Below are 26,569 nucleotides of genomic sequence, written 5' to 3' on the forward strand. Positions count from 1 at the left end.
AATATGTTTGTTATATGAATTCCATTTAGTTGGGGGTGGGGGGGGGGTAGACTTTCTTCTGGAGTGACGGGACGGAGCCCCCCCCCCCCCCGAAAAGATGCATGGAAGAAACACTGGTGAACAGATAGCGAGGGTAAAAAAAGGAGAAACTGGCTGGATGACATTGAGGACGCGACCGGATCGTCTTTTGCAAACTCTCTGAAAGCACCAGATGGATGACAAGGCATTGGGGCATAGGCAAACATGGTGCCTCAACAACCGTCCAACAGATGTAGAGGATAGGATGATAGGATAGCTGTTCTACACAATGCAATTATCTAAAAATATGAAAACCTTTGATATAATAAAGTTCTATAGCCTGGTTGTAGATGTATATAAACTTAGGTCTGGTGTTTTGCAAAGCCATAATAAGTCATTACATTAAAAATGAATTACTAAATTCATTAAACATTTTGTGGCCAAAATAAGTCGAAATGGCAGCTAGATACGTCCTAAAATACCCGAAGCATGACAAATAACGATAGGTACAGTGCCGGTCCTTTGAAACCTGACAGTCCATGGGACCAGTGGAATAGAGTTAACCTGTTTCAGTGGCCTAGGCATATGAAGAGATGGTGTTTTCAGAACTAAGACCAACCGTCTTTACTTTCCCTAACGAGAGTCAGGTACACTTCAGAGCTAAAAAGTACACTGAATACACGCTTTTGTCACCGTAAGGATGTAAGTACGTGAAGGTAAGATCGATTCAAATATTCGCATATTCTCGTTCGAAAAAGTAAATTTTATAGGAGAGACAAAAAACTGATTGTTTCATTCTCGATCGCTCTAATTAAAAATCATTTTATGTAGATCTATATGTGCGAAGAAACTCTCAACCGAATGTACTGTAGCGTTTTAAAATGAGTTTTACAAAATTATAGCAGGTTTTAAAAGATAGCCGGTTTGCTCGGTCTAAAACTCTCGCTGCCAAACCGCCTATCTGTGCACGCGCAGGCTCAGCCGTTTTGAACCGAAAAATTTCGGTTTCAGCCACAAGCGTTCGTTTTGTCCAAGGATCGTAAGTTCGTTATGTTTATGTTATTAAATTATCATTATCACCTAATAATATCTAGATTATTATTTTTGCTCACATTTTTAATATTTGAGTTTATTATACATTATGAGTTAATTATTAGTAGAGATGTTTAGGTATGGTTTTAACTAATAAGTATTTACATATGGTTTACTTATCTTTAAAAATGGGCATCAAATACTGGTGTGTTGAGAGACATATGTCCCCGGGCGCCGACCTTGGGGGCGCCGACCTTAGGGGGCGCCAAAATGGGTTGGAAAAATAAATTGAAAGGTCGAGGGGTCGCAAATCGAAAGTTTGAGGGAGGGGGGGGGGTGCAAATCGAAATCTTGAGGGGAGGGGGTGCAAATCGAATGTTTGAGGGGGGTGCAAATCGAAATCTTGAGGGGGGTGCAAATCGAAAAGTTTGTCCCCGGGCGCCGGGAAGGGTCGCTACGCCTCTGGTCTCTTGTATGGTAAGACTGGTCAGTTGAGAGAGGCTGATTTGTTGTATCGTCGTAAGACTAGTGTGTTGAGAGAGGCAGATCTTTTCTATGGTAAGACTGGTGTATTGAGAGAGGATGATCTCTTGCATGGTAATACTAGAAATTTGAGAGTGGCTGAAATATTGTATGTTGAGACTGGTCAGTAGAGAGAGGCTGATCACTTGTTTGGTAAAACGGTGTGTTGAAATAGAGGTGAACGGAAAAAAAAGTCACAGGAAAAAAAAACCACAGAAAAAAAGTCACAGTTTTTGCTAGGAAAAAAGTCACGGAAAAAAGTCACAATGGAAAAAATTTATCGGAAAAAAAGTCACAGAAATAAAGTCACAGAAAAAAATTCACAAAAATCTTTTTTAGAAATATTTTGATATATTTGTTGAGAATTGTAAAATTGTGTATGTTTATTGTTGTAGAATGTATTTTTTGATAGCATATAGTATTTATAGGCATTAAAATCATTATGGTTTATAACAATTGTAAGTAAAAATATAATTTACACAACAATCAATCTCAACTTTTGTTTTGTATTTAGTTAAATACGCAGTAGAAAAGGTTAATTATAAAAGAAATTTAGGCACATCATCTGTTTTGCATGTTTTGCCATAGGCTATTCTCTGGTCGGCCTCTCCTCAGTAGGCTTGTCCGACATATTTTGTGTAGTTCACGTTTTGTGTCAATGACCACCTTTGAACACTGCACATGGGAAATGGGAAAAGCTGTAAATACTAAACAGTGTTTCTTCCCCGAACAGATGCCTGGAAGAAACTTTGCCCATGTGATTACATTAATTCAGTTCAGCATGGTGTGTTTAGAAATATATCATTGTCATATACTCTTATTATGTTTAATCTACTCGCTGTTTTACAGTAATTTGGTAGGTTTATTCATTGAAATATAGAGCACAAGAACACTTTAGCTTTTACCTCTAATAGTCTCAATCGCTTTTACCCGGGTTTTATTTCCTATGGAGAAGCTGAGTCAAAATATATTTGCCTCAAAATTATTTTTACTATACGTAGGATATATATATATATATATATATATATATATATATATATATATATATATATATATATATATATATATATATATATATATATATATATATATATATATATAGTTTTGTCTTTATTTCCAAGTTAGACTTTTAATCTCTTTCGCAGATATTTTGTTGGTAACATTTTGCAGTTCCAGTTCCTTAAAGCGCTCTGTAAGCAAGCCGATCATAAAGGTCCTTTACACAGGTGTAATATTTTCAACAGTCGAAAGAGCGGTAGTATTTTGAAGTAAGATGTTTAAATGTTTTTTTTTTCAACTTTTTTTTCCTTTTAACGATTAGATATCAAGACATCGTATTCTAACACCAGCATCCAATTAAAAAAACGTAATTAGGTCATGTTTATATGTAAAAATGTGTTTGTTTTCCAAAATTGAGCTTCCGAAGCTATTGTAATTTTGTCTGTTCTGTAAGGGTTGTACAAAAATAATGCCTTGAGTAAAAAAGGGCTGTACGCAAACAAATTAAAATTAAATTTAGCATCGACGTTTTTGCACCTAAAATCATTGGTTGTGAAGCATGTAACTGGACAAGTAATATTTTCGTAGCTGTTCTTAGAAGCCATTCATAATTTGGAAGTTAAAATTAGGATTTTTACCAATTTATTTTTAGGAAGGTGATGAGCCTAGGGTCATCAAAGCTCTGGTCAGAGGTACTGCATACGCTAACTGGCCATAAGAAGATGGATGGTCGGCCACTTATGACATACTTCAAGCCTTTACTGGACTTTCTGAAGAAAGAAAATGGCAAAGAAAGCGGATGGAAACCTAAGTGCTCTTTTTGATAGTCGATTCAACGACATCACATCAAATCAATAGTCAACCATAATGGAATGAAGTTTAAAGGATTTCAACTATCATGTGGTTCTAATTTTTAAAACGCCAGTAGCTCTAATAAATGTTACATGATAACATGTTTTTATTCACTTTTTCAACAAAACATGTTAAGATTAAATTAAAACGTTAAGTCGACACATCAGGTTGCACGTTCTACATTAGTTTAATCAATACCAACTGCAGTTTAAACAGTAGACTTAGAACTTAGGAGTTATTTCGAGTATCAAGTGTTAGTGTGAATGTCAATGTTAGTGTTAGTATACGTATTAGTTTTCATGTGAGTGTGATTGTAAGTATTAGTGTTAGCTTTAGTGTTACTGTTAATGTCAGTGTGTTAGAGTTATTATGAGTTTTATTGTGGGCTTTTGTGTTATTTTATATTTTTTAGTGTTCGTCTTAGAATGATTGTGAGTGTTAGCTTTAGTGTAAATGTAAGTGTTGATTTTAGCAAGAATACAACCCGTTCCCACCATCCTCTCCATCACACCTTTCCCCCCATCCTCTCCCTCGCCCCTTTCCCCCACCCCCTCCCTCAACCTTTCCCTCCCTTGTTACACTATGCTTTCCCATTTAACTTTGGGGCCAGATGTAACATAAATAACACAGAATCCACACAGTTCAATTGTAACAGTCAAATATAATTTCCAAACTACTACAGAGAAACACAGTGAACATTGAAACGATAAACACTGCCAACATGCTACGCTCAGGTTACACTACACACACCCCGTACACACTACAGTTGACACACTTCTTTTTTCTTTTTTCACATAACTTACAAGGGGAGGTCACTCGCACACACACTTTATATAAACATCTACATCACCCCTTCCCCCTCCCTACCCCATACCCTCCTCGCCCCTTTCCCCCGCCCTACCCCATCCCCTCCCTCACCCCTTTCCCCACCCACCCCCTCCCTTTTCCCTCCTTACCCCTTTTCCCCATCCCCACCCCTTCCCTACCCCATTCATTCCCTCACCCATCCCCTCCCTCACCTCTTTCCCCCCATCCCATCCCCCACCCCTTTCCCTCCATCCCCTCAACATCCTCCCCCCTTCCCTCCTCACCATCCCCTCCCTCACCCCTTTTCCCTACACACCCATTTCCCCTCCATCACTCCTTTCCCCCCTGCCTATCCCATCCCATCCCATCCCCCCTCCCTACCCCATCCCCCACCTCTTTCCCCCATCCCATCCCCTCCACTTTCCCCCATCCCCTCCCTCAACCTTCTCAACCCTCTTCACCATCCCCTCCCTCAACCTTCTCAACCCTCTTCACCATCCCCTCTCTCGCCCCTTTTCCCTACACACCCCTTTCCCCCATCCCCTCCCTCACCCCTCTTCACCATCCCCTCCCTTGCCCCTTTCTCCTCACCCTTTTTCCCTACACACCCATTTCCCCTCCCTACCCCATCCCCTTTCCCCCTCCCTACCCCATCCCCTCCCTCACCCCTTTCCCCCAACCCCTCCCTCACCCTTTCCCCCCCATCCCCACCCTCACCCCTTTGCCCCCATCACCGCCCTCGTCCCTTCCCCCATCCACCCCTCACCCTTTCCCTGCCCTTACAGTTGATACAGTTGATATAGAAAGGTCATTACTGTTTGTAACGTATGTAGATCTTGATAGGGTAAAGAAAGTCAAAAATTATATAAATAGAGTTCATCTCATTTTTAGGACATACTGCCCTTATCATTCCATTATAAAGCAATAGATGAAGCCATGTAATTAGTAACAATTATCTAAACTACAATGCAACAGCAAATATAATGTCTACACAGTACATTAAACTAGTAGCATGAATTTAAAATTAATTAAAATCAAAACTAAAAACATAAAATTGCAATTAGCTAAAACATATATCTTAAAGTCGATGGTGACTTCAAACAAGTGGTAATAGGTGCTCTTTAAAAGTTGATGGTGCCCTCTCACACAAGTAGGTTGGTGGTGCCCTCACACAGTAGGTTGGTGCTGCCCTCACAATGTAGGTTAGTGGTGCCCTCACAATGTAGGTTTGTGATGCCTTAACACAGTAGGTTGGTGGTGCCCTGACACATTAGGTTGGTGATGCCTTCACACTGTAGTTTTGTGATGCCTGCACACAGTAGGTTGGTGGTGCTCTCATACAGTAGGTTGGTGATGCTCTCATACAGTAGGTTGGTGATGCCCTCACGAAGTAGATTAGTGATGCCCTCACAAAGTAGGTTGGTGATGCCCTCACACAGTAGGTTGGTGATGCCCTCACGAAGTAGATTAGTGATTCTCTCATACAGTAGGTTGGTGATGCCCTCACACAGTAGGTTGGTGATGCCCTCACACAGTAGGTTGGTGGTGCCCTCACACTGTAGTTTTGTGATGCCTGCACAACGTAGGTTGGTGATGCTCTCATACAGTAGGTTGGTGATGCCCTCAAACAGTAGGTTGGAGGTGCCCTCACACATTAGGTTGGTGATGCCCTCACACAGTAGGTTGGTGGTGCCCTCACACAGTAAGTTGGTGGTGCCCTCACACAGTAGGTTGGTGATGCCCTCACAAAGTAGGTTGGTGGTACCCTGACACAGTAGGTTGGTGATGCCCTCATACAGGTAGGTTGGTGATGCCCTAACACAAACAGTTTGGTCGTACCCTTACACAAGTTGATCTGCAGAGCCCATACAAAGTAGGCTGATGATGTCCTCACATAGAAGTTTAGCGTTGCCTCACACACGTAGGTTGGTGCTGCCCTTATCCAGGCTTTTTCATGTTTGTGCCATCACAATGAAAGTATAATGATGCCCAGACACAGCAAGATTATGCCGCTTTCAAACAATTCGATTGGTGATGCCCTCACACGAGTAGGTTGGTGCTGCCTTAAAGATTGTTATGTTGGTGCCCTCACACTGAAGGTCTAATGATGCCCAGACAGTAAGTATGGTGTCCTCACACTGCATGTTTGCTTCAGTGCTTTAATAAAAAAAAAAGAATACAGATGTGTTAGCTAAAAAATAAACTTTTTAAAAATTAAAGTGTTTAACTTAAAATGTTTCCATGTTAATAATCGTATCAGTAATTTTTTGTATTTAATACAAATGACACCATTTAGGGGGGTGACACCAAGGCAAAAAATAGCAAAATATATAGAGAAAAATTTAAAGGGGGGTGCAAATCGAAAACTTGACGGGGGGGGGGGGGTGCAAATCGAAAGTTTGAGGGTGGGGTGCAAATCGAAAACTTGAGGGGGTGTGCAAATTGAAAGTTTGAGGAGGGGGGGGGGGTGCAAATCGAAAAATTTGAAAGTTTGTCGCCGGGAAGGGTCGCTGCGCCTCTGGGGGGTGACACCATTAAGTGCCGCACCGGGTGACACCCGACCTCGCTACGCCACTGCTTAGGTCTATGTAGATTTTAACTAAATAAACACTTTTGTGTAATGTTTTTTTTTTGTGTTTTTAAACTAATTAATCGTTTCAGGCCGAACAGCCATAATGGCAGGTGAAGTTGATTTCACCAGTTACTATAGCCGTGGCATTTGAAATTAGATTAGACGGTTTTTTTTTTTAAGTTCAAAGGAAGTAATTGCACTTTCTTCCTGTTTGTTTTGGATGTATATCATTGGGTAATCCAGTGCTGAAAAAGAAAATTGATGAAACCTGAAAATTCTCACCAGCTAAGAATCTAACTAAAATGCTTATACATCAAATTTTACAAGTTAATTTAAAATCGTGAATGCATAGGAATCAATCAATGCGATTTGTTTTCAGTGTTTCTTCCAGGCATCTCTTCGTATCCCCCCGCGAACGAAATGGAATTTATATAGGAAATATATACTTTTAACAGTGTCCGCTTCCCGGAAATTTAAGTCAGTTGTGATGTTACCGTCATGCAGAAAATATGTGCGTACGGAATGTCAATAACTGATTAAAGGAAATTCTTCCTGTTTTGTACAGCCAGGATATACAACTCTGTATGACTATAACAAAAATAATTACCCTGTTATGTTCCATGGAATTATTTCAAAACACAAGACCGGACACATTTAATGTATCTACTAAGCCTGTTTATATCGTTATTTCATTTTTAATAAAAGCTGTAAATATCACATTTTGCTGTAGCCAATCCAAAGTTTGAAGTAGAGAAAAATTTCTTCAATGTGTATATCGGTCGACTCTCACAGCTGAATACATTATAAACACGTGATAAACAGTATCTATTTAAAACTAGGTGAAGGAAGCAATATGTGATGAATTTGATAGCTCACAATCACACAAACACTCAGACTCACGCGCAGTCTCACACTCACCCTCATCTCTTACACTACAACTGCCACTCACACTCACACTAAAACTAACACTATCATTTACAATCACGCTAACCCTAAATCTCAAACTCACCCTAACATTCTCACTTATACTCAAAACCACACTCACACTAACACTTACTCTAAAATAAACACCCAAACCACATACTCAAACTAACACTAACTCTAACACTGACATTGACACTGGTAGTAAAACTGACATTCACACTAACACTGGAAGTAACACGTACACGTACACGTACACGTACAATTTCACGTACACGTACACGTACAATTTCACGTACACGTTCACGTACACGTACACGTACACGTACACGTACGCGTGCACGTACGCGTACACGTACACGTACACGTACACGTACACGTACACTACACTACACTTACACTTACACTTACACTTACACTTACACTTACACTTACACTTACACTTACACTTACACTTACACTTACACTTACACTTACACTTACACTTACACTTACACTTACACTTACACTTACACTTACACTTACACTTACACTTACACTTACACTTACACTTACACTTACACTTACACTTACACTTACACTTACACTTACACTTACACTTACACTTACACTTACACTTACACTTACACTTACACTTACACTTACACTTACACTTACACTTACACTTACACTTACACTTACACTTACACTTACACTTACACTTACACTTACACTTACACTTACACTCACACTCACACTCACACTCACACTCACACTCACACTCACACTCACACTCACACTCACACTCACACTCACACTCACACTCACACTCACACTCACACTCACACTCACACTCACACTCACACTCACACTCACACTCACACTCACACTCACACTCACACTCACACTCACACTCACACTCACACTCACACTCACACTCACACGTACACTCACACGTACACGTACACGTACACTCACACGCACACGCACACGCACACGCACACGCACACGCACACTCACACTCACACTCACACTCACACTCACACTCACACTCACACTCACACTCACACTCACACTCACACTCACACTCACACTCACACTCACACTCACACTCACACTCACACTCACACTCACACTCACACTCACACTCACACTCACACTCACACTCACACTCACACTCACACTCACACTCACACTCACACTCACACTCACACTCACACTCACACTCACACTCACACTCACACTCACACTTACACTTACACTTACACTTACACTTATTTTCAGCGTTCGTGTTAATACGAGTGTAAATGAGGGTATTCATTTGGATTTGAATATGATTGTGGTTATAAACACTATCTCTTATAAGTCTTATTTATCTTCTGTCATGCATTTGTTTGCAATGTTTACTAAACGCTAAAAAATAATTAAATTTATCTCAAGTTTAGAATAACAGTATAACATTGTAAAAGTAATCTAAAGATCGGTAAAAATATTTACCTCATTTATTGTGCATATTGGAATAAATATTTAGATCCAGTGCAAGGCTGTGCAGGGGTGTGCAGGGGTGTGCAGGGGTGTGCAGGGGAGAGCTTTAGTGTCTATTGGTGTGCAAGGGTGTGCAGGGTTGTGCATTGGTGTGCAGGGGTGTGAATTTGTGTGCACATTTAAATTGATAAAATAATGCTTAAAATCGATACAAAAATATAATAAACCGGGAGTGATCTCCCCTAAACTTTCTTATATATATTCTTATATAACTTGGAATGTAGACATGATTTTTAATTACTTAAACTTTTAAAAATAGAATAGAATCTCATAGAAAAAAGAATTGCGCACCAAGTGAACGCCAAAACAAAATGTGCATAATAATGCGCAATATTATTAGTACTTTATAAATTTACATGCGTTTTTTGAGAAATCGGAAATAGCGTAAATTAGTACTTCTGTTCAACGGAAATTACTCAAAATTTGACAGAAGGTAGAGAATTAGATCTTTTACTTACATGTGAAATTTCGTTTATCTATCTGAAATAGTACTCAAGTTATAGGCTTTTGAAAAATTCAAAGTAGAAAAAGTACCACTACCGGTTATTGGAAATCGCTCAAAAGTTGATACGGATCTACGATTTTGATAAAATACTTATATATGAAATTTCATCAAACTAGCTGTAACGGTACTCAAGTAATCGTGTTTACACACACAGACAAGTGTATAAAAAGTGTATATGTTTTAATTTTTTAATACTGCGACCCCCACCCCACTACTGCACTACTGCGACCCCCACCCCACCACTGCACTACTGCGACCCCCACCCCACCACTGCACTACTGCGACCCCCACCCCACCACTGCACTGCTTCGACCCCCACCACTGCACTGCTGCGACCTCCACCCCACCACTGCACTACTGCGAACCCCACCACTGCACTGCTGCGACCTCCACCCCACCACTGCACTTCTGTGACCGCCCTCCCCAACTGCTGCGACCCCCCACCCCACCACTGCACTACTGCGACCTCCACCCCACCACTGCACTACTGCGACCCCCACCCCACCACTGCACTACTGCACTACTGCGACCCCCACCCCACCACTGCACTGTTTCGACCCCCCACCACTGCACTGCTGCGACCCCCACCCCACCACTGCACTACTGCGACCCCCACCCCACCACTGCACTACTGCGACCTCCACCCCACCACTGCACTTCTGTGACCGCCCTCCCCAACTGCTGCGACCCCCCACCCCACCACTGCATTGAACTGCTAGGCTGACCCCATATATAGTCATTAAATTTAACCCCCATCACCATCTCTGAACTGGTATCCATAATTAGATATCCTTAACCTATTATCATATGTACCGCTTCCCACTTAGGATTCGAACCTACACCTGTAAGAGATACCAGACCTAACAAGCCAACATCTAGTAGCCTCAGCTAATTCGCTTCACACAACTACATCAAAATTGACTATCATAAGTTATTATCCGGGACATCGAAATTTCGCCTTTATGTGCAGTTGATATGAGTTGTAGCTAAAAATTTATTCTAATAAGCTCATACAATAAGGTAAATATTTTTATAACAAGTTATTTTGATATCAAGATAAATTTTATTGTTTTTTTTTTTTGGCAGCAAAATAAGACATGAAAGTTTAAGTATTAAAATTTAACAATCATACACAGTCATAGTCAAATCCACACTTAAATTCAATGAGTGTGTAAATGTGTAAAAGTGTGGTGTGCAAGTGTATAATTGTGTGAATGTGTAAGTGTATAAGTGAGTAAGTATTTTAGTAAGTGTGTAAATGTGTAAGTATGGTGTGTAAGTGTGTAAAGGTGTGAGCGTGTATAAGAAAGTGAGTGTGTAAACATCTAATTGTATGAATTTGTAATTGTATAAGTGTATAAATGTGTAAGTGTGTAAGTAAGTAAGTGTGTAAGTCTGTTAGTTTGTAAGTGTAAGTGTCTATATTGGTCATTGTGTAATTTCGTGAGTGTGTATAGTGTGTGAGTTTGTAATTCTGTACGTGTGTGGGAGTGTGAGTGTGTAATGTATAAATGTGAAACTGTGAACGTGTATAAGTGTGTACATTATTAATTGTGTAATGGTGTAATTGTGTAATTATGTAAGTGTGTGTCCATAAGTGTGTAAACGTGTAAGTGTGAAAATGTGAAAGTGTAATTGTGTGAATGTGTAAGTGTATAAGTGTGTAAGTATATCTCAGATATACGAAGTATATACGAGATTTTATTATATTTTAAACATTTTAAGTATTTAAAATGGATTAAAATTCATGTCTATATCCCGAGTTCTCAACCCCTTTTTTTAAAAATAAGAATATTCGAGAAAGTTTAGGGGAGATCACTCCCGGTTTATTTTAGTTAGTAAGTGTGTAAATGTTTAAGTGTAAAAATGTATATTAAAGTAAGTGTGTAGGTGTATACGTTTTTTTAAGTGTATAAGTGTGTTAGAGTGTAAGTGTGTGATTGTGTCAATATGTGAGTGTGTGAGTATGTAATTTCTTGGGTGTGTATATTTGTAGATGTAGGTGTGAAAGTGTGCAAGTAGGTATTGTGTAAGTGAGTGTGTAATTTAGTAAATTTGTAATGGTTTAAGTTTAAGAGTGTAAGTGTGTAATTGTTGTTTGTAAGTGTGTGCGTGTATGACTACTCTAAAACGAAATACTAAAACTATTAACTGAGTTGTTTCCCTTATCAGCAATGAAAAGAGACTATAATTAATATAATATTCTCTGAAATTAGTATTGCCACTGTAATGATTGCTCCCTTTACATATTGAATTGTCTTTATTTAAAGAAATAAAAACAATTAAAATTCATTAAATGGCTTGCATAATTTATATAATTAGAAGTGATTCTAATCAGGGGTAGACTTGGTGGAGAACCTAACATGTATAATGTATCTTAGGGTTGGTACATAGTAAAGAATAACCAGTACAATTTATGATTGCCAGATAACAATGATTTTGTGACACTGTAAGAAAGGCTGTAAAACCGTAACTTTACATGCCATGCCTTTGATCCTATCCTAGACACACATACACATACAAGAACGCAAAGAATTGGTACTTTCATCATTGTTTAATGTTTATAGAAGCATGCTATAAATACAAAATAAAGATTAGCAATCATGTCTGAGATGATATAGGACTATCTTCAATTATAAATACATTTTTAACTAACTGGCCTCAGTTGTTGTCAGTAATGATGTAAGAATATTCTTTACTTATCATGTTGCTTATCATTACAAGTAATGTTGATGTGTTGCATCATTGGCCTGTAAGGAATGCTTCATATTTAAAACAATTCAATCCATATGAAAATATAATCTAGTACAACAAACTATTGTCATTTCACTATGGTTTAACATGAATTTAGTGTAATTTCATGAATATATATATATATATATATATATATATATATATATATATATATATATATATATATATATATATATATATATATATATATATATATATATATATAATTTAAGAGAAAAATGAAATGACAGTGAAACTATACTATATAGTTTACAACAAATTAAACTTTCATTCATGTCATTCTCTTACATTACAATAATTAGAATTGAAAATGAAATCCTGACACTCCTAGTATTACAATAACATAGATGTAACTTTCATTCCTGCCATTCTCTAACATTACAATAATTCAAATAAACATTGCATCCCTGGCACTCCTAACACATTACAGAGAGTTCAAATAAAACTACACTCATATCAATCTTTTGATGATAAATTCAACTTACACTTTCTCTCTTACAGTAGAAAACAAATTATATAAAATACATGAACTGCTTTTAGAGATCATATTTAAAAAATTGTGTTTTTAATATGAAACATTCCTTTCTCTAAAATTGCATAGACAAATTTGCAAAATGACTCCTCAAACAAAATATAGCATAAAAAATAGGGAAGGATTTCAAGTAAAACTACCTAATTATTTACGACCAGTAAAAACAATTAACTTATTACACATAACATAAAGAGAGGACTACATATATACACAACTCTCTCACCTCCCCAATCCCACCCTTAACACCCCCACCAATCCCGACATGGGCATGCTGGTTTCTATTTGGTATAGGCTTTACCAGTAGATGTGTTGGAACCTGCCCCTCCGCTGACTTGGTGTTGACAGAGCTGTGGACCTGTCGGCTGTACCCATTGTATCATACCAGACGTTAGCCCTAATTCCTAGCACAGGTCAGTGTCGATAATGCATCACATAAAGTTGTGAATATTGCCATATCTTTCCTAAGTGTGTAAGTGTGTGAGTGTATGACTCCTCTAAAACGAAATACAACAACGTCTTTTATATTCTAAAACTATTAACTGAGTTATTTCCCTTATCAGCAATGACTATAATTAATATAATTTTCTCTGAAATTAGTATTGCCACTGTAATGATTCAAAGTCATTAAATGGCTTGCATAATTTACTGTGATATCATGCCCATATAAGTAGAAGTGGTTCTAATCAGGGCCAGAGTTGGCGGAGAACCTAACATTTATAATGTATCTTAGAGTTGATACATGGTAACAAATTACCAGTACAATTTATGATTGCCAGATAACAATGATGTTGTGACACTGTAAGAAAGGCTGTAAAACCGTAACTTTACATGCCATGCCTTTGAACCTATGCTAGGCACACATACACATATAAGAACGCAAAGAATTGGTACTTTCATCATTGTTTAATGTTTATAGAAGCATGCTATAAATACAAAATAAAGACTGGCAGTCAAGTCTGAGATGATATAGGACTATCTTCAATTATAAATACATTTTTAACTAACTGGCCTCAGTTGTTGTCATTAATGATGTAAGAATATTCTTTGCTTATCATGTTGCTTATCATTAAAAGTAATGTTGACGTGTTGCATCATTGGCCTGTAAGGAATGCTTCATATTTAAAACAATTCAATCCATATGAAAATATTATCTAGTATAAAAAACTATTAAATATCATCATTGTCATTTCATTATGGTTTAACATAAATTTAGTGTAATATATATATATATATATATATATATATATATATATATATATATATATATATATATATATATATATATATATATATATGTATGTATATATATATATAATTTGATAAAGAGAAAAATGAAATGACAATGAAACTATAAAGTTTACAATAAATTAAACTTTCATTCATGTCATTCTCTTACATTACAATAATTTGAATTGAAAATGAAATCCTGACACTCCTAGTATTACAATAGCATAGATGTAACTTTCATTCCTGCCATTCTCTAACATTACAATAATTCAAATAAACATTGCATCCCTGGCACTCCTAACACATTACAGAGAGTTCAAATAAAACTACACTCATATCAATCTTTTGATGATAAATTCAACTTACACTTTCTCTCTTACAGTAGAAAACAAATTATATGAAATACATGAACTGCTTTTAGAGATAATATTTTAAAAATTGTATTTTTTTATATGAAACATTCCTTTCCCTAAAGTTGCATAGACAGATTTGCAAAATGACTCCTCTAACAAAATATAGCATAAAAAATAGGGAAGGATTTCAAGTAAAACTACCTAATTATTTACGACCAGTAAAAACAATTAACTTATTACACATAACATAAAGAGAGGACTACATATATACACAACTCTCTCACCTCCCCAATCCCACCCTTAACACCCCCACCAATCCCGACATGGGCATGCTGGTTTCTATATGGTATAGGCTTTACCAGTAGATGTGTTGGAACCTGCCCCTCCGCTGACTTGGTGTTGACAGAGCTGTGGACCTGTCGGCTGTACCCATTGTATCATACCAGACGTTAGCCCTAATTCCTAGCACAGGTCAGTGTCGATAATGCATCACATAAAGTTGTGAATATTGCCATATCTTTCCTAAATCTTTGATGAAAGTGCATAATTATGAAAGGTCGCTTCATTAGTTCAGAGACTAATCAGCATTTGCTTCTATTAAAGGTGACCCCATAAACTTTTCAGTTGTAGCTGCTTGACAAATTAAGAACACTAAAATATCTTAACAAGAAAATAGGAAATTATAAAACACTATTTTTTTAGCCCAGCTTGTTAGAAACAATTCTTGACTTGGAAAAAAAATAAATGTATATTTTCCTAAATCATATGGGGCTGTCTTAGATTGTCATTTCTGAGAAATGGTAGAAAATACATTCACTATAACCTATTGATAATTATAAGTCTTACTGTACATCTTTAGGAATTTCCTTTTTTTTAAATATAGAAATTCTGTGTAAGTGTGGCCTGAATAATGAAAACGGCTGACAGAGATTAAACTTAATTTTAGATGTATCTAACATTCATGCCCTAATGTAGATACACCTTGAATCAGGTAATAACTCAGTTATAAATAATTGTAGAGGTTTTTTTTTATATTTTAAGGAATTTTCTTTTTTCTAAATTCTGTGCAAGTGTGGCCTGAATAATGAAAACGGCTGACAGAGATTAAACTTAATTTTAGATGTATCTAACATTCATGCCCTAATGTAGATACACCTTGAATCAGGTAATAACTCAGTTATAAATAATTGTAGAGGTTTTTTTTATATTTTAAGGAATTTTCTTTTTTCTAAATTCTGTGCAAGTGTGGCCTGAATAATGAAAACGGCTGACAGAGATTAAACTCAATTTTAGATGTATCTAACATTCATGCCCTAATGTAGATACACCTTGAATCAGGTAATAACTCTGTTATAAATAATTGTAGAGGGTTTTTTTTTATATTTTAAGGAATTTTCATTTTTCTGAAAACTGGTTTGATAATATAGACTGTTTAGTGTCAGTGCGGCCTGAAAAATATAGTTGTCTTCAGCATCCCTAAATGCCTTCACAACTAAAGGCCATGAAAATAGCTGATTAAACTTAACTTTAGACATTTCTAGCATTCCTCCCCTAATGCCAGAAATATCAAAAGTCAGGTTGTGGACAGTCTATACTATTTAGTACCATTACTATTATATTTATATTTTTTTTTTCTTAAAAATTATGATTTCTTATACATTTTACAGGTTGACTATTTTTCTTTCTATTAAAACAAGCTAGACAGCCACTGGTCCCTATTCTTTTACTAACAAATACAGTGTAAATGGAACAATTGCTACCACATTGCCAAAGAGAATAAACTACTCTTTATATTGAAAAAGGCCTTAAAGGACAAAGGTTTTTTCTTTAGTTTATGTCCAGTTCTCACCGGATTTAAATATTACATCATGTCTGCAAGTCAAGAATATTACTTGTTAAAAGTTTTACATTTAGTTAACTAAATACTTTGATGATGTTAGCAACATTAACACCACAACAAGCCCCTGGTTCCTTTCCCTTTCCTAAAAGAGCCTATGTTTCTATTTGTGCATTGTAACAGGAAAAAAAATAAGTGAAACAGCTTGCACATTACTAATGAAACGACCTGTTTACAATCAGGCACTCTGCTTACATAGACAAGGAAACTGCAATATTCACAAACGTATGACACATTATCCAGACTGACAAGGCTAGGGTTCAGGCATTATCTGGTAATCAACAATGGGCCAGCCGAGCAGGCCACAGATGTCAACACACTCGCAGCGGAGGTTGGCAGGCGGCCTGCTCTATTGAGCAGACCTCTCCAACTGTTCATCTCCCTGGTGTGCCACCATTACCAGCTGCCCCCTCTTCCACACCCACCTTCCGTCAGGATAACCCCCCCCCCCTGACCCACAAAAACCATACCCTGCATCCCCACCATCCATCTAATAGAAAGAACAATGACAGTGAAACAAAAGAAAAACAAAAGGTGTAATAAGTTAATTGTATATCACCCACCAGATCCTCCCCCTTTAAAACATAACTAAATTTTACTTGAATTTCCTCCCTTTACAAAAATAAATAATTAAATACAATTACATTTTCCAAATATTAATCTTGAACATCCAGAAGTTTGTTGAGATCCTGGCTTCTGCTTGAAAATGTCTTTTCTTGAAGATTTCACACAGGTGCTGTTGTTGACTGTAATTTTAATGAACAGATGTTCAATATTATCTTTTTTAAAGTTAGCTAGTTTAAAATTAAAGTTCAAAGCTAATTCTCAAACACAAAAAGTAGTAAAATATACCTTGATTAAAGAGCCTCTTGAGGAAGGTTAAGAGTGTTATTTCATTGTTGACATTCTGTTTATTTTCACAATTTTTTAAAACTTGAACATCCAGAAGAGGGTTGAAATCCTGGCTTCATCTTGAAATTGTCTTTTCTTGAAGATTTCACACATGTGTTTTATAGACTGAAATTTAAAATAACAGATGTTCAATTTCTTTTTTAAAGGTAGCTATTTTAAAACTAAAACTCAGAGCTAGTTCTCAAAAAAAAGTAATAAAACATACCTTGATTAAAGAGCCCCTCGGGTTGAGGAAGGTTAAGAATGTTATTTCATAATCGTCTGGATGATTGCTGACATTCTGTTTATGGACACAATTTTTAAAACTTCAACATCCAGAAGAGGGTTGAAAATGTCTTTTCTTGAAGATTTCACACATGTGTTTTTTGTAGACTGTAATTTAAAGTAACAAATGTTTTACAATCTTTTTTTACATCAATTCTCAACATCCAGCTGGTATTTTATTTTTAAATGTCCTTTACTAATGTGAAATCTGGTGAATTTTTGTTTTAAAATAAAAAATAAAATAAAATAAAAAAGATTTAAATTAAACAATTTAAAATTGACCTCATATTTTAGAAAATAAAAACCTTTTAACATACCTAAAAATTAATACACATCGTGGAATTTGGAAATAAATCAATCTACTGATGGACTTCAGTGACCTGCTAGGATGTAATTTTATGTCTGCAGGGGAAAAAACTCATACATGATTAGAAAAATACATAAGGTAACTAAAACCTAACCAGAAGGATCTGGCTGATGTTTGACAATGTCTTTATCGTGAACTTGTTACCGCTCATTGCTGAGGATTGAAATGTAAAAAAAAAAAAATTAACAACAATCTGTAGAAATGTCATAACAAAGAAAAGTTTAAGACTGTTCTAATAAAATTGATTTTGAAAAAAAAAATGCCTACTGAAATATTATGGGTTTCTCGAGGTTTGAACATAAATGTGCTGTTGAACTTCGTTGAAGACTGTTTGACTCGTGTACTTGTTGGCTTAATGAATTACTTCTGGTTGATGTGCAAGACAAAAGGATGCATGTTGTTAATTATATACATACTTTAAAAAAAAATGAAACATATCAGAATATAACTTTAGCTTTAAGACTAAACTTTTACAAATAATTTTAAATTATAGACAGCAACTGAAAAATTAATGCTTGAAAAAAATGTACTTAAATGTTTGCATAGGCCTACCTAAAAATCACGGGCATCTCAAAAGGTGTGGAAAAGAAACTGCTGTTGGACTTTGCTGCTGATGTTTGCCAGAAGTGCCACCCCCCCCCCCCCCACCCCAAACTTAATCTACGCCCATAAAATGCTACCCAAGTTTACACTAACTATCAGCCACCAACTCAGTAGAATTGCGGATAGATTGTCCATGTCTTTAAGCTTTTCCACTTAAGTAAGTGACCAAGTTAGTGCCAAGCTTTAAGTTTCTCCACTGAACAATGTGTCAACCACAAAATGTTATCACAAAAGAGTTGTCGAAGCCCTTGAGTTTTTCACATAAGTGGGTCACAAAGTCAGTAGATGCACAAAATGCTTGCCCTAAAAATACCCATTCCTTTTCACAAACATCATTATCTAACGATGAACTGTAACATCTTGCCTGAAACATATGCAGGAATGCGACTAAAAAAACCAACGAAGAAATGAAAGCAACTTGTTAACCTACAAGATAACAATTTTAACAAAGTGTTGAGTGTAACATTAAACCTACTTAAATTAGGCCTACTGCATTTTATTAAAGTAAACGGCACCTGTAGGTCTATTTAAGTAAAACCTATAACGTTTTAAAATAAACATTGTATACATTATAAAATCGGTCTATTTTATTTTCAGTAATTAAATTGAGATATAAATATAGGCCTAAATGTGTAGTATTATGTAGGCCTATGCCTATAGGATAGATTAGGCCCTACTGTAATATTGTAGGCTTAAAGAAGGTATAAGGACCAGGGAGGTCTCTTCTTGTACGATAAGACGAGCCTAAATGTTAAAAGTTAATACAATGTTATGCCTAATAATACTAAATGTCTATAGATAGACCGTTTATTTTTAAATTTACACAGATCTAGTACGCTTATATGACAGGCCAAGGCCTCTTATATGTCATATGACACTATAATATTTTTACAAAGTTTACCTTAACTAACTTAGTTAATATTAAGTAACTAGCCTAATATACTATACGTTGTATAAGTTTACCTTCATCTTGATATTGATACCACTGAAGCCAAGCAGCTGTTAAAGATATCTAAAAATCGGGCGCCAACACTGAGTATTTAATCATTCACACATCAACATTAGCCTAAGCTAATGTGTTTTAGTCTGTCACGTGATGTAAACAAACACATAACTCAGCAGGGTAGGTGCCGGCTGTGTGAATGTGTTCAATTTTTGACAGCTAAAGCCTAGATCTATCGGTCAAACGGTTAGAGTATCCCAGTGTTCCTTCAGTCATAGTTGGCGCAAACTTGAAGTCATAATGAAACTACATGGTCTAGATACAATCCAACCTACACACATAATAGCTGACCCAGAACTTCATATCATAAGCTTGACGAAATGGCAATGCAAAAATTCGGTAAGTAGTCTAGTCAGTAGTCAGGATCTAGTCTGTGATCTTAGACAACTTTTTTTTTATAACAATTAGGCGTACCAGGCATAATTGTTAATGTTGTGCACACTTCCTCCATAATATGTATTCTTTAGCCTAATAATTAGATTTTTAAATTAAAATAAAACAGTCTAGATTGAATGTTATTGTTATATAGGCCCAAGATAATGCTATTGACTATTGTATAGGCCTAGGCCTAATTATGATAGTAGACCTATAGGGCATAAGGCCTAATGAAATTGCTCTGCCTTGCCAATATGTTTTTAATTTTAACTACTTGTGCATACTTCCTGCCCCATGTTGTATGTAGATCTAGACCTGGTTAAAAATTAGGCCTACTGGTGTCTTAACATATCTCATTTTGAACTTCTTTAATAATAGCATATGCCTCCATTGATAAATGTTGAAAAAAAAAACATCCTATAAGCCTACACTATAGGCCATTAGATCTCTAGTATATTAAAGTTGCTGTGCCTTAAGTTATTTAACATGTTGTGCATACTTCCTCCCTAAGTTGTATGCAGAACTTGTTAATAATTATTTCTGTCCAATGGACATCTGAAAATTTCTCTTTATTATAGCCTCCCTTTTAGAGAATCTGTAGGCTATTATATTTTAATTGTTGTGCATTGCCAATATGATTTTAACTTTCTGTTGCCAATATGTTTTAACTCATTGTGCATACTTCCTCCCTAAGTTGTATGCAGAACTGGTTAAAAATGGTTGGTGACTAAGTGGACTTCATTTGATATTATGTCTCTCTCATACACTGTTTAAAAAGAACATCAGTCCATGGTATTGAAAATGAAATTGTCCGGCTGTTGCCAATATGTTTTAACTCATTGTGCATACTTCCTCCCTAAGTAGTATGCAGAACTGGTTAAAAATGGTTGGTGACTAAGTGGACTTCATTTGATATTATGTCTCTCTCATACACTGTTTAAAAAGAACATCAGCTTATAGTCCATTGTATTAAAAATGAAATTGCTCGGCTGTTGCCAATGTTTTAACTTATTGTGCATACTTCCTCCCTAAATTGTATGCAGAACTGGTTAAAAATGGTTGGTGACTAAGTGGACTTCATTTGATATTATGTCTCTCTCATACACTGTTTAAAAAGAACATCAGTCCATGGTATTGAAAATGAAATTGTCCGGCTGTTGCCAATATGTTTTAACTCATTGTGCATACTTCCTCCCTAAGTTGTATGCAGAACTGGGTAAAAATGGTTGGTGACTAAGTGGACTTCATTTGATATTATGTCTCTCTCATACACTGTTTAAAAAGAACATCAGTCCATGGTATTGAAAATGAAATTGACCGGCAGTTGCCAATATGTTTTAACTCGTTGTGCATACTTCCTCCCTAAGTTGTATGCAGAACTGGTTAAAAATGGTTGGTGACTAAGTGGACTTCATTTGATATTATGTCTCTCTCATACACTGTTTAAAAAGAACATCAGCTTATAGTCCATTGTATTAAAAATGAAATTGCTCGGCTGTTGCCAATGTTTTAACTTATTGTGCATACTTCCTCCCTAAATTGTATGCAGAACTGGTTAAAAATGGTTGGTGACTAAGTGGACTTCATTTGATATTATGTCTCTCTCATACACTGTTTAAAAAGAACATCAGTCCATGGTATTGAAAATGAAATTGCTAGGCTGTTGCCTAAATGTTTTAACTCATTGTGCATAGAGATCTCATTTGGCATGTCATCTTTGGTGCCTACATTTCCTTATTTGCCTACACAGATGATATAAAACAGCCTATATTTGATTATTTTAAAATTAAAATTGCACTGCCTTTGTTGATATATTCCAAGTTAAATCTTCCCATTGAAACATGACATTGTATTGTTGGATGGGATTTCCTCCAGTCCTACATGATTTATTATTATGTAACAACATCAAAAAATGTAGTATTTCTTAGATCCATGTACAAAGCTGCTAGGCCCATGGTTTTCTTCCATTAATTAATTAAATCATGTGAGAATTTTAACAGACTTTAATAAAACATGGACAAAAATATACACATTGACCAATTTGAATTTCTCGTTTGGATTTTTTAACCTTAATTTTTTGAAAATGGTTCTGAAATGTAGGCCTATCTAAGGTTTTCATTTCTAAAATTGGCAAAAAGGTAAATATGTATTGTAATAGGCAAGGGCAAAATAATGGTGATAAGTAAATAAATTTTTAAAAGCCAAAAATAATATAGACATTAAAAACAGGTTTGCACTGACTAAATTCACTACAGATAAAATAATTTAGATTTTATGTTTGAAGGCAGGTAATAAAAGATTTCACCAGTTTCACATTTGACAAAATCCATTAGAAAATATATATTTTGTCTTCCATGATTTCAACTTATTTTTTTGGCAATTAGTGTGCATTGCCATTAATCCAGCTATAATTAGTTGACTTTCTATCAGTAATGCATAAATTATTGTCATTTGGTGTAAATCAATGTTCACCCATTTTCTTACAAGTCAAATACTTCCTTTTAAAGCTTTTTGTGGTGTCTTTTCGTTCTTAAATACCCAGTTGTCTTTAATGTTTTGCCTTTCACAATATGTATTTGCATATTGGCATCCAATGAAGAGGATATGATTGGCTCAGTGGATTCACTCTCAATTCACAATTAAAAGGTTCTCCAGCTTGTGAATCAGTAAGCTGCAAATCCTATCATGTCAATTTTTTATTCTCTTCCTCCTATTTGATGCCTTTGTGATCTCAATCAACTTCAGAGCTTTATAGGCCTACATGGTGTTTAATATAATTCCTTTTCTAGAAATTCCATCTTTAAAACTATTAGTTGGTGGACCACGGCCTATTGTGAAGAATATTGAATATAAGTTTCAGTTGCCATTTAAAAATAACATCTGTTTCCTCATGAATCTAGCAGACAATAGTATTAATTATATATCTTTCATTCACTGCATTTTTGAATGCGTTATATTTTCCTTAATCCTATTTTGAATGTGCAAGTAAATAGAAAAGATATTGTCAAAACCTTTCTCACCAGTAGGGTCACTGTCACATTCTGTACCCAGTTTAGGCAACTACTACAGTCTACTAGCTAGGCTAGTATGAAATACATTATTAATTATTAAGAAAGTCTGTAAAGTATTATACCTGTAGAGTGTGTCTGAGAGGGATTAGTTTCTGCAATCAAATGATCCATCTCTGTAGTGGAAGACTACACTCTGACTTGCAATGGTCAGGCTAGTCTTAAACATGTTCATAAATGGTTAAGAAATTTGTATTAATTTAAGTGTTTTATTGAGGTATGTATCTACAGGTAACAGGTGTGTTTGAGAGGGATTAGCTGAAGACTACACTCTGACTTGCAATGGTCAGGCTAGTCTTAAACATGTTCATAAATGGTTAAGAAAGTTGTATTATTTTAAGTGTTTTATTGAGGTATGTATCTACAGGTAACATGTATGTCTGCAATCAAATGATGCCTTTCTGTATTTAGTCAAAGACTACACTCTGACTTGCAGGCTAGTCTTAAACATGTTAACAAATGGTTAAGAAAGTTGTATTAATTTAAGTGTTTTATTGAGGTATGTATCTACAGGTAACAGGTGTGTTTGAGAGGGATTAGCCGAAAACTAAGTTGAAGACTACACTCTGACTTGCAATGGTCAGGCTAGTCTAAAACATTTATTAAATGATTAAGAAAGTTTTATTATGTCTTATGAGTATGATAGAGCAGATAACAGTTTTAGGTTTTTAATTTTACAATGAATTAATCAAATGCTGCCTTTCTGTTTCTAGTGTACAGGCTGATTGGTGAACCCTAGAGAAAACATTAACTTGCAGTGGTCAGTCTAGTATGACAACCATAGACTACATTCTGATATACAATGATCAGGCTAGTCTATATAAAGGGTTAAGAAAATGTAACTAATGCTGCATATATTCACATGACAGATAGTAATTAAAATTTATTTTTCTAGCCATTAAGTGGTCTCAAATTTGAATCTAATTCTTTTAACTTCTTGTGTAAATTACATTTCAAGAACCACGAAATGCACAATTCTTTCATAACACTGTAACGGGCAACAATTTGTTCTGTTTGATGGAATTTCAGTCCACCTCCCTAATTCTTCAGTTATCTTTTTAAAATACTTGCTCAATTTAGAAAGTTTTGTTTTGAATTCATCGCACATTCATCATATTGTGGCCAGTCAAACACTGCTTTCTTTCTTCATTCTTAAATGTAATATTTGAATTGGTTTCCTCCAATACACTGTGGCCCATTGAGTTAAATACTATGAGCTTTTCCTTTTTCTAGTCTTAAATTGCTTGTGAGGATAAACTTTGAAAATTATTTCATAATAAGGCATAATAAAGTACTTATACAAACACTGAACTATTGTTTAAATTTAATATTAGTTTTATGGCTTTTAAAAATGTATGCATTAGTAATAAAAGTTGATAGTTCAAAAATTTTGGTTTGAACAAAAAATCTCTCCACTTGTCAAATAAGAATATATACAGCGAAAAATGATGAAATATCAGGAGATGACTTTGCTCAGAGACTTATTAATATTTAGTGTGGAGGCTTTCTTGATTATAGTATCACAGCTGTTTCAAAGTAATAAATTAATTTTTTTAAATCTTCTGCTGCAAATTAAATTCCATCACAAACTCTGGTTTTGTAGAAGTTATTTATATGGGTCTGGTGGCTGCTCCATGGATTTAATAATATAAATTCCCTATCGACCCCATTGAGGTTAAAAAGCTTAAAATAGCATGGCCATACAACTAAGAACAATGCCTAAAATAGCTGACAATTTACTTATAAAAAGACACCTGGTCTACAGGGTCACATAGTTCCATTTGATAGAGCTTTTAATGTGAAAATTTCTCTTACATTTATTTTTATTTCATTTCTGAAACTATAAAAACACTTTTCTTAAAAAAAATTAACCAAAATGAATGAACAACTCCCCTAAATGATTAAACATAACAAAAAGAACTTCATAATAGGCTTTCTACTAGAATGCTTACTCATATAAAAGAATTCACTAAATAACATTTAGACATTTGTTTTCTCCATCTACCCTATTATTAAATTTGGTGCAGAGAGCATTTCTCTTCCCTCTCAATGCTGAAAGGGACAGGATATATTGACCCAAAATAATATGTAGGCTATTGTTTAAAGCCTTGCAAAGCTTAAGGCTGCTTATTTTCTAGCTTTAGTTTTGGCCTAGGTCAATTTTATGACAATTTATGGTCTTTTATTGTCAATTCTTAAATTTTATTTATATGTTCTAGACAATTTTATTGTTTTTATTTTCAGTAAATTTATATATTGTTACCTCAAGAACTCCATAGTGCAAGGAAGTAGAGTCCATGTTGAAGTAGAGTTCATCTGTTTCTATAACCTTGGCATATGAAAAGATTGTGTGGCCAGCACAATTTCTTGCAATCTTATTTTCTGTGACTTTTTTGTTTATCGCAGGGGTTGGACTACAGTTATGAGCCAGGAAACCATACTTGAGACCATACCTGACCATGCAATCCCGTAAAGCTGAACCAATAAGGAGTTGCTGTGCAGGAACTCTTCTTTGTCCTGACCACTTTGTTATAGGAACATTATACTGTATTCAAGTAGGTTTCCTTTATTTTTTCTTTACAATCTAATGTATTTGTTGTTTCTACATATTTACATTTTAAAAGCCTTTTGAAGACTCAAAGAGAAAAAAATCAGTTTCTAATGGTAAAGAGTTTTTCATCACTGTCAGAAAATCCTTTAATGCATTTTTCCAGAGTAATTTGTTTGCAAATTTATTACAGTTAAAAGGAGAAATAATTTCTCTGGAGAAATGCTGTTGATGGCCTCTACCCCAAACACCTTCACCACCTGCCCGTCTAGAGTTCAAAGCATTGTACAGGTACATAATGTTTAATTTGTAGTGTCTGATATTTTTGCTATTGATGAGTAATTTTAAATTTCTATTTTTCAATGGATAAAATAATTTTAGTGTGCACATTAATGTGTTAAAGACAATATCTAAAATTTTCACATTTTATGCTTAACATTTATGTCATTTGTATTTTAGAAAAGAGTGTGATCTACTGATGAACCAGTCCACATTGAGTACATTGTGATTACCCTTCTAGTGTGTTGATGTCTACCTAGTCATTGTTTATGACAAGTGCCAACCATTAGGACACGGCCAATTCCATTAATGTTGATGATTAATATTGTTAATGTGTCATAAAATTTACTCACAATATTTGTGCTCATTTAGTTATATACTAGCTTAATATAAGTCTGATTTAAAATGTAATTTATGCATCACAGCTGCTCTATTGAGTTTGTTAAGAATGTATGTCTGACCTTATAAAAATTACTGTTCAGCAATTGCTTCTTTACTTAGGTAATATTTCCACTAGGTTCACTTTAGTCATATTGTCTCTAACATGCAGTCTTTTAAATACAGAATGTATTGGCCTTAAGACACTGCTGTTCCTTCATTTAGTTCATAATTGTTAATAATTGTTTTGAAATGTA

At 35.4% G+C, this 26,569-nt stretch overlaps 2 long non-coding RNA genes across 5 annotated transcripts in view; one reads left to right on the forward strand and one right to left on the reverse strand.

Annotated features, from left to right (window-relative positions):
- The window catches only part of LOC131930903 (uncharacterized), a 55,527-nt gene extending 28,958 nt beyond the window's left edge, over window positions 1–26,569 (forward strand). For 2 of the 3 annotated variants that reach the window (XR_009384193.1, XR_009384190.1), the window contains 3 exons: window positions 25,514–25,662; window positions 25,849–25,946; window positions 26,115–26,569. This is a non-coding gene — a long non-coding RNA (uncharacterized LOC131930903). Of the gene's footprint in view, window positions 1–19,863; window positions 20,004–25,513; window positions 25,663–25,848; window positions 25,947–26,114 lie in introns of those variants that run through there. The other variant, XR_009384192.1, reaches the window with a different exon arrangement.
- Window positions 16,976–18,399, reverse strand: LOC131930905 (uncharacterized). Of its 2 annotated transcripts, XR_009384196.1 has the most exons (5): window positions 18,326–18,399; window positions 18,009–18,211; window positions 17,633–17,799; window positions 17,368–17,532; window positions 16,976–17,261 (listed from the first exon to the last, which is right to left on the reverse strand). It is a non-coding gene; the product is annotated as an uncharacterized LOC131930905 (long non-coding RNA). The 2 variants fall into 2 exon arrangements; XR_009384195.1 differs by lacking the exon at window positions 18,326–18,399 and having other exon boundaries at window positions 18,009–18,309.

This window comes from Physella acuta, unplaced genomic scaffold (assembly GCF_028476545.2).
Source record: "Physella acuta isolate Inbredline_101_S28 unplaced genomic scaffold, ASM2847654v3 ptg001865l, whole genome shotgun sequence".
Lineage (NCBI taxonomy): Eukaryota > Metazoa > Mollusca > Gastropoda > Physidae > Physella > Physella acuta.